Raw genomic sequence first — 10,946 nt, forward strand, 5'->3', positions numbered from 1 at the left:
CTGTTTGGTACTAGTTACTATTATTCTGTTGGGTCTGAATGTTTGGTGGTCTTGGTTTTGTTCACAGGGAGAAGATAACTACACCTAGGAGGGACATCAAGAGAGAATCAAGAAGAGAGGAGAAGGTTGTGAAAGCCGCGGTCTTGGATAAGGTCACACCATGAGTCCATGAGTTGGAGATGAGTCGGAGATGCAGCGGCATTGAGACAGGTACAAGACGGAGTTAGAAGCAGAACACGAGGCAGAGGAGCTCGTGAAAATTTAAATGGTGAAGCTCATTATTGAGGATGATGGTCCGTATGAGTGATCTGAGTTTTAATGTTGAAGAAGATGATAAGCTTGGTTGGAGAAGATGACATGGGAGCAGAGATTAGAGTTTGAGATTGGATGTTAACGTATACAGCTCTTAGGAAGTTGAATGTAGAGTTAGCCATCAAAAAATGTACTTAGAAATATTGTCATACTAGTTATCTCAAATCTTTGTTTGTTTTGGATCTTTAATGAAAAACATATTATATTTTATTATTTATTTGTGTTTTATTAGAGTGTAAACTCCAAACCCCAAAGACTAAAAGTCTAATCTTTTAAAATTTAATCCTCAAATTTCATTATAAATCTCAAACCCTAAAAGAATGATATATATATATATATACACACAATTATAGGGTTTAAACCCTAAACATAAATTTTTAAAACTTCAATCCTAAACTTAAACAAAAAATTTATAAATTTAATCTCAAATTTATATTTTAAAACTCAAACACTAAATTTTAAATCTATACCCTAAATCTAATACTTTAAACCTCAAACTTAAACCCTACATACTAAGTCATAAATCTAATCTTTTCAAACTTAAAATATAATTTTTAAACTTAAACTCCAAGTCTATTCTAAAACTCAAACCATATACACAACTCTAAATCTGAACCCAAAACACTATGTTCCAAACCCTAAACTCACTTAATTTTATTATTCTTACATCATTACTTTTACTTAATTTAAAATTTATCCACAGTGAAAACTAATAATGTTATTAATCTTATATCATTATTTTTATAAATGTAAATGTATAACTTAATTTCTTAATGAAATAAAAGTTTTAGTTAATTTTCTAGATATTGAACCATTCAACGTTTTAAACCATTTATCTTTAAACTTAAATCTAAATTTTAACACTATTCATCTTAACTCCAAATACTATTTTCAAACATTTAATATCATATATACATAAATTTCCCACATACATAATATAAATTTCAAACTTTCAATAATTTTATAATAATTATACAAACAAAAAAGATAATTTTATACTGTTTTTCGTTTGAGCCATTGATTGATTCAAAATCAAAGGCCCAAAATCAATCTTTTATCTATCCTCACCCTTTTTTTTTCTATTGGTTTGGCATGGATCACCATTTTGCACCCTTGGATGATAATGAATCAACGACTGAGATTAATTGTCCATTAATTTTTTTAAAATTATTTTCCGAGATTTGAGCAGATCTCGTGTTGAGAGAGAGAGAGAAAGTAAGCGATGCATATCGACTCCTTCTCGAAAGTAAAGATCTCGTGAGAGAGAGAGAGAGAGAGAGAGAGAGAGAGAGAGAGAGAGAGTAAGCGATGCATATCGCCTCCTTCGCCTCCTTCTCGAAAGTAAAGATCTCGTCTTCTCTATGATGATTATGGTCGACTCCTTCTCGAAAATTTTCTTCTTTCTCTCATCACTGAAACTGAACCAGAGCGCGAGGCTCACACAGAGGCTTGAGCATCGTCCGTTCGTCGTCCGGTGTGAAGCTTCTTCCAACGGAAGGGTAAACAATCTGAAACTTTCTGAGTTTAGAGTTATTATATTCTTGCAGAAAAATCAGATCTGTGTAGAATCTGTCTTACTGTTTCTGTTTGGGGCTGAGAAGATTGATTAATCTGTTTCCGTTTATGATTGATCTTATTTCAATTGATACTGTTAAGTTTAAGACAAGTCGAAATTAATCTGAGCTGTTTAGGATCTGAGTTTCAATGTGATCAGTTTCTGATTTGTTTAAAAGTTTGGAGTTTAAGTTTTAGATTTCGAAATTAATTTGATTTTTGATTTGTTTGCTCTTGTTACAGGAAGAAGCCGGATACGAAGAAGATGTGCTAGTGTAGATGAGCCGAGCAAGAAGAAGAAAAAGAGAAAGAGGGAGAAGACAGAGACGTAAGGAGGGCAGACGAAGAATATGGAAGAGGAAGGCGACAACAAAGTGGCGTAGATTAGGTTTAGTATTGGTTGGTTTATTAGGTTTGGTTTAGACACAGTTAGTTTAATAAACCAGGGTTGTGTGTAAACCAATGTTATGAAATGAACTGATTATTAATTGTAAACCAATTATTGTATACTGATCTTAATTAATAAATAAAATTTAATATTTAATTATGAATTAATTTTTGATTTAATCTTGAATTATTTAATTACGAATTATGTTTAGGTGTAGTTTTTTATTTTTTATATTAATTTTGTTTGGTTTGATAATTGTTTTTAAATAAATTTTGGATAATTAAAAACAAATTAATAACACGAAACATTTGCTATTGTTGTTTATTAAACTATAGCATTCGAAAAATCCGCTATTAAAAGTGTCGGCCTTATTATAACGGACGTTGTTAGAACGGACAAAAAAGCGCTATTATTCATGACTCATAGCGTTTTTCGTCTGCTATTATTATCCTTATTTTCTGTAGTGATTATAGCAATCAATCAATGATACCCATTACATGATTTTTTTTTTTTGAAAAAATGTTAAATTAATTCGAACAAAAAACAGTTTTACGGTTTGTGTCGCTTAGAGCAGAAGTTTTTTATAATGCAAAAGCTAAATCTGTAAATCTATAACTATCTTGTGGCAAACCACAGTGCAAGTTCTCCTGCATAAGCTGTGTGCTCACGTATGGAAGAAAGCCTGTTACGGACGTTTTTGTCCACCGTCTGGATCAGCTGAGACGTTGTCTTTGGTGGTTCTCCATGCTTCCTTTGATTGCGTTCCCACCAAATTGAATAAAGTGTAGTTTGGAAGACATATCTCACGACAAACATATCAATCCTGTCTCTGTTCATATCAAGGAGAAGTTCTTGAAGATGATTCCACTGGTTCGTGTAGCGAGTGGACAACAGTTTCTGTGTCAGCCCCTTCCAAACCGCTTCAGAGAACTGACAGGTGAAAAAGAGATGATCCCGTGTTTCCAAAGGATCCGGACAAAGCAGACATGAGCTAGTGTTACTGGTGTTCCACTTCAGAATCCTGTCCCCTGTTGCGAGCCTGTTGAGGGTAGCCAGCCAGGACATGAAAGCGTATTTAGGCGTATTGAATTGGAACCAGATTCTCGTTAGTTTCCATGTTTCTTTAGAACTGAATTTAGGTTTGTACTTGTCGTCTCCTCTTCTCCACAACTTAACATCAGTTCTATTGGACAGACCTTTTTCTTTAAGACTCAGAATATGATTCTCGATTGTGTTGTGTGTGTCCACTCGATGACGCCTCTGTCGATGTGATCTCACCACACTCTCGACAGTAGCTTCCAAGCGGACTCCAAGATCAATGCAACCCCTGCTTCCTGTAATATCATATAGCCTTCCCGATGGCGTCCGTATATCAAACCAAAAAGAAGTGATTTCCCCGTTCTGTATCTCTGATTTAGTAAAACCTTTTGCAATGTTTCGATATTTCAGAAGTTTCTTCCATATCCAAGAGCCAAGGGAGCTCTTCAATCCCTAATTACTTCCTTCTCAACTACTCTGAGTATAAATATACCGGCTGAGATTGTTGTGCAAAACTTGATTTTTTTGGCTTGGAGAAGGGAGAGATGAATTCACATCAATGGAGGAAAGCTCAAGACTCTTTTGTCAGTCTTTAGGTATGATTTCCACATAAAAACCAGTTCTTTTTATCTCAGCTTTGTTATCGTCTATAATCTGTTTCAAGTCGCTTATCACACTTCAGTATCTTAAACAGAGGATGCATATATGCCTATGAGAACCTACGCTCACAGTTTTTTTCCTCTGTATCATCCTCTCTTGATGTTTTTGATGCTGCAAACACGAGCCTTCTTACTTCCATTGATAGTGAGTTAACTAGTTCCTTTGAATTTACAGATTCAGATCAAATATTATTTGTTGTTTTGTTGAAAATTTAGCTTTTTACTGTCAGCTTCGTTGGAACTTGATAATGATGCATGTGCTAAGATCAACTTCATGACCATCCCATGCTGGAAAGACTTGATAAGGCTCAAGAGTGACCACTGTTACAAGATCGTAGAGATCACAGACAACCCAGGGAAATATCTTCTTGATTAATACTTAGTAAGTTCAAGATTTCAATCCGCACAAAACACCTGAGTTTGACTCCACTTCCTGGGTGCTGCACGACACAATATGAGACATCTTTTCCAGCAAAGAGCTACCACTGAAGCCTTCTGCTACAACAGTATCAAGATAGTTTTACAGAAAACTCAGGATCTGTAAAAATTATCTGCAAACATCACGTCCTATAACTGTTCCCTGAGAAAAAAAACAGCGAGTCCTATAACTTCCAACTCCGTTCAACATTAAAAAAAACAGAAGGTAGACATGTCTCTTCCATCTAGAAAGAGGCACTTTCAATTCCACATGTTCTGAGAATACTTTTGCAACAGATTTTTAACTTGATGACCTGATTTAATAGTTGTTATAATCGTTAAGACAATTCGAAATCATTTCAGTTAATAACACGTGGTTCATCAATCATATATCAATTGGACATGTAAGTTTGCAGCAATTTACAAACCACCGAATTTGTATATTCAATCAAAAATGCACCCACTACAACTTAAAATAAAGAATTTTTCCAGACTGCTTCCAAGGATGTGGACACAACAAAAACAATGATTTGTGTCCCAAAGACTCAGTATTTATAAGTCAAGGAATGTTGAACTCTTCTTATGAAAATAGATACACTTTTAGGATAACAATTTCTTTTTAAGATAAACTCATTTTAATGACGTATATATAAAGATATACATTAAAACAAGTTGTAAATACAGCTAGATATTTGTTTACGAAGAAGCACACATGGTCTAAAACATAACTTAGACCAAATTCCACAAGTTTATGTTACGGATACAGTGCCAACAGAATGATTGAATGCCAATTCTTACATAAGCTGTTTCTGGGTTTTTCAAAAAAAAGAAAGATAAGCTGTTTCTGTAATCAATAGATATAAATCTAAATTAAATTTAAGAAAAAAAAATTTAAAAGTTTAGGACATTATATAATGTGTTATCTCTATTTTACATTGGATTACACTATTTTCAGTTAGTGTTAACAAATATTATTAGGTGTTTCGCTTTATTCGAATATTTTAGTTTTTCGAATATTTTAGTTATGTACTTTTAAGATAAGTGATGAGCTTGAGATTAACGATCCTAATGGTATAGTTCCATGTAAAGATTAATGCAACGTTCGAGGTAACTTAACCGAGGGATGATGGATATTGGATCTGGTAATGGACCGGTGACTTGGTTTCCTCTAACCGAAACCATTTGTATGTTGGTTAGAGCCGACGTTTGCCGAAACAGGACTGGACAAACAGAGGCCGTCTCAGTTTAAGGGCTTTAGATTTGGTAAACGGAAAATAAATTGTAGAAAAATGGTCTGGTGATATTTATAAGATTAATAAACGCAAGCATTTCTAAATACTTCACTTTGCCCAGCAACGGATTAACTGACCTTATGTAGACAGTGAGTTCGACGACTCGGTTGCAAACGACAAGGTTCCGCGACCAGTAGTAGTCACTACATTTCTTCCAAAAATATACTTATAATTTTGAAATAATAAATTTAAATAATACATAAAATATTTTTATTTCAATTTTTAAGTGGGTAAAAATTAATCCCATCAGACGATTGTGGTTTGCTTCTATTAACCAAATGAATACTTCGACTCTAGAATGAAATAATTAGAATGTCCATTATCAGACCAATGTTTAAGAATACAATTTTACAAACCACAATGATTTAAATATAAAATGTCTATTATAATACTTCACAAAATCAACGCGGGCAAAACCTCTAGTAAACCAATAAACTTATAGACTAGAACGGCTGAGAGAAAAGGTGTTTTGCGGCACTAGTTCCACAACATGTTTTGTGAACAGAAAGTGTGACCAAAATTGGAGCATATGTAAGTGAATGGAGCAAATGCAGTTGCTGGAACAAATAAGATATTATTGGAATAGGAAGAAACTGATGTCAAAAGAACTAAATCATAAAGAAATTTATTTAAAAGAAAATTTGAAGATGTCCACATCGAAAAGCCTAAGGGTGAATTGCTCATATACTCTTAACGAGACAAATTTTATTCCGTCATACTTTTACTAATTTTCACATACTCCTCATTTAATTCATACTTTTGAGAGACGTGGTCAATGTCAAAATTATCCCTTTTGACTAAACCAATCAAAATAATTCTCTCTCCTACTCTATCTTCTTCCTTTCCCTCCCTACTGTAGATCTTCAACACAGATTTGTTCAAACTCCATTTAATTTGACATTTATCTTCTCCATTAATTCATTCGTGAAGAAATAAAAACTTTAATTTGAAATTCGTGTTCATAATTAACTAATTGAGCATTGAGAACAATGGGTCTCGATCTATTTGGATAATCAAAAACACTGCTATAATCATAAAAAATGTATCAAATTAGTATTTTGATTTAAAAAAACTTAAAAACATAGTAAAACCTGGTATGAACAAAATGGTATAACTATGTATAATTATGTATAACTATAACCGTACAACTTGTATAATTTGGTAAAACTACATGTACAACTAAGTAAAACTGTGTAACTAGGTAAAAGTGTACTAACTAAACTTTATAACTTGATATAACTATATTGGTAAAAATGTATAACTTGGTAAACTTTTATGGTTAAACTGTGCAACTTCATCTAACTTGATTGTTAATCATTTTGATTTTTACATGAGACGACGAGTTCTTTCACAAATATACACTTTGATTATGAAGAATACTATTATAAAGTCGGAGATGGTTATGAATGGATTCCAAACGAAGGTTGAATTTGATATGCAGAAAGATGACCATAAATCCATGTACAAAGAGGTTGAATTTGAGTTATATTTCATTGGTAGTAAAACCTATGAGACAATTGAAGAAGCATAATGACATCTTAAGGTGACTAAGTCAGTGGAAGATGTTGTTACTCGAGATAGAGACAATGTAGGTATTGATTTGGATAACATGGAGAGCATGTGAAAGATTTAGTTGATTAAGCATCACACCATAACTGTTTTAAGATTATTATTTTGAACTGCGAGCTCTGAATATTAAGAATTCTGATTTATTTCGATGAAAGTATACATAAAAGTGCATACTTGCTCTTGAAAAAGTTTAAATTCGGGAAGCAAAAGGAAATGCACACCACGATTAGTTGCATCTATTATTCAAGGTGATTCTTCAAAACCATAGAAAAACTAAATAAAACTTAGTAAAACTGATAAAATACAAAAAATTGAAGATACAAAATTCTAAACTTGTTTGGTTATTTACAAGTATTATGCTTATTATTTGTTAATATTTTCTGATTTAAATTCAAAATAATTATAGTCAAAATTTTCATCACATAGTTGTGTACTATTTATAATAGAGGAAATACTTTGTTCTTTTATGCTTTTTTTCTTAGTACTCACCTTGTGACATTACTAAACTTATATATGCCACGAAATTAATTATATTACAACATGATTTGATGAGAAATGATTGTAAGAAACCAAATATAAGTGGTATAACTATAATATAAATCTTTTGAGTACAGTAAAAGTTAAAAAAATACCAAAAATAGAAAAGTAAAACTTTGAAGTTTTTTTGTAAAACTACAAACTTGGTAAAACTTCGACCCCAAAAATGCTGTGAAAATTTTTCTCGCCCAAATTTCAGAATTTTCCCTCCCAAATTTTTTTTTCCAGACTCCAAAAACGGAGTTGGTAACTATAATTGCTTTAATTTTTAGGTTTTTCTCATTTTTACTATCTTCTCAATCCTTTCAACTCATTTTCTCTCATCCCATTTCTCCTTTTTCATCTTTCTTCACCTAGTCTGCAATTTTCAGGTTTTTTCCAAAAAATAATGGTCAATCAAGAGTCAAAACTCTGAAACTACCTATTAAGTGATGATGCAGCGGTGAGGGTATCATTGAGAAGATCTCTAAATCTGATCTAAATCCTTATTTCCAATATTATTGATGTCTCTGGGTGGTTTCTCAAACGACCATGCGGATTAAGGACCCAATAATGGAAGAAAAATATTGATAGTTGTATGTTGCCTTATTCCTAATGTCACGGTACTTCTGAGATTTTGGTTGTATAGTTAATCATAACTTCTATCAAATTAGTTCAATGACGACGTTTTTTAAGTTTTCGAAATTTTACAAATGAAAAACAAAAATTCTGACAACGTTTACTTGTACAAATAGAAAAAATACTAAGTTATACAAAGTTTGACGTACGAAAGTGGAAAACTTTGGCAATTTTTTTACCTAATTACAGAAACATGAAAAAAAGTAATACTAAATTTTACGAAGTTTTACAAACAAAATGAGATACTTAACCAAAGTTATCCTAAGTTATACCAAGTTCTACAAACATAAATAACAAACCAAGTAACATAAATACAAACAACAAAGTTAGTGTGTTAAAAGAAGAAGTTTTACTTCTTAAAGTAACTATGAAGATTGAGAAACCCTATAGTGCGAAGAAAATGATGATAATTCTATGTTGTCTTATTTCTAGTAGTTATAAGAATTTGGATGTATAACTAATCAAAATTTGTATCATCTTAATGGAATGTAAAGTATTTTCCAAGTTTAACCAAATTTACACAAACACTAAAACAAATTAATAATAAGTTTGACAAACATAAATATGAAACTTTGACAGACTTTTACCGAGTTAAACAAACACAAAACAAATTAATCTCAAGATATACAGAGTGACAAACAAAAATGGAAAACACGCAAAGTCTTACCGAGTTACACAAATATAAATAACAAAATTTTGACCGAGTTACCAAGTTACAAAAACTTGAATTGGTTGACAATGATAAGTTTTTTTATTTGCCACTTGTATTGGTTGCCAATGGTTGATTTGTTCTTCATTGCTTCTTTCTCGTTTTGCTCATTCCCACGATATTTTTTTCATATTACTTCTACTGTCCTTTTCTCCTACACTTTTATCCACACTCTTTTTTTTATCTCTCCACTATCTAAACCACCATCCTTCACACTTTGTTCCATGTCTCTACTATAAGAGATCAGATAAAGTTTCATTTTTGTTCTTTGAAAGCAACACTTCATAGAAAAACGTAACATCAAATTAAGTCATCATCATAAAATTCACAAATTATTACTAAGTTATACAATCTAAAATATTTAAAGTTTTACCAAGTTGTACAAAGTTTTATAGTTATATCAAGTTTTACTAAGTTATACCATTTTTGGGTTCGTTTTTTCTTCTCTTTCGATGGATAATTAGTGATTTGTTATTTCGTAATTTTTTTTCTGGAGAAAAGTTCGATTTGTCTTTTATTTGGAGATTATATTTTCTCATGTGATAAAAGGATGAATTAAAATAAGATTGATTTGTTTCAGTGAAAAAAATAAAAAGAATGAGTAAAACTTGAAAATACTTAGATGTCTAGATTTTTATGTCTTGATCCAAGTTTAACGGGTGGGTATAGTTTGGGTTTGGATAGTCCGTCTGGTAAATTTGTAAATAACTAGATTTTGTCTTGTTGGTAGTTCTTTTAATAATTTTCGTGATTTAAATAAATATTAAATTAAAAAAGAAAAAAGGGAGGAGTATCCGAGAATTTTTTTTTTCATCCGAGAGTATTGGAGCAATTGATTCAAAGCCTAAAGGATCCACTCGATCTGGTAAGTGGACTTAAGGTTTGAGTGTCTTCTGGTGGTTTTAGCGGTTCCAAGAAGATAAAGTTCGGATAATTTTTTTTTTTTTTTTCAAAAATAGTGTTACTATATGTTTCCAATGCAACTTTACGCATTACATGTACTTTTTACACTTTTAAATAATCATTAAACTTTTATTTAGATCAATTTCATTTAGTTAATTTTACATTAAATAAAAACATATTAGTATATTTTACAATTTTTTTTTAATTTGCATGAAATATGTCATGATAACACTTTTTGCGAATCAGAGAGAGTAATGTTTACTCTGTTTAGTAAAATAGCGAGCTGAGAGATGTCATGGCTTTCTCTATTCTTGCTTAGATTTGAAATCACCACGTAGACGTTAACAATCATATACTTCATTTGTTGGAAAAAAAAATTTGTTGTTGTTTTCACGCATGTTAAATAACATATTAAATTTATGACATAAATATATCATGTCGTGGGATTAACATATTGAACTAAGTAATTAATTCAACTAGGGGCATTGTCTCCGCACAAGCGCGGAGTTGTGGACAAAGTTCTTGTTTCATCTCAATATTTGCTAGGGTTTTTGTAGTTGTGAATTTTGCGTTTGAGTTGTTTTTCAAGTTTTTTTTATTGTTATAGGGTTAGAGTTGTGATGATGAACTGTGTATGCATTGTTCTCCACTTATGAATGACTAAACTGTGTTAGTAATGTGATTGATATAGTTCATGTTGTTGTTTGCTGTGTCACTGTGACTTATTATTTGTTTGTCTTTTTAATTTGTTTCTTGTACTGTTGAGAGTACATAAATTATATTAAAGTTGTTGGGAGTACCTATTGTTTCTGGATATTTTTTCTCTAGTTTAGTTGTGTAAGTTGTGTGTATTAAGTAATAATTTTTATTATCCTTATTATGTTTGTTATATGTTTTTATTTTATTTTTAAACTTGTTGCTCTTACCGGACCTTTAAAACAAATACATGA

The sequence above is a fragment of the Brassica oleracea genome, chromosome C2, assembly GCF_000695525.1.
Source record: "Brassica oleracea var. oleracea cultivar TO1000 chromosome C2, BOL, whole genome shotgun sequence".
NCBI classification, from domain to species: Eukaryota; Viridiplantae; Streptophyta; class Magnoliopsida; order Brassicales; family Brassicaceae; genus Brassica; species Brassica oleracea.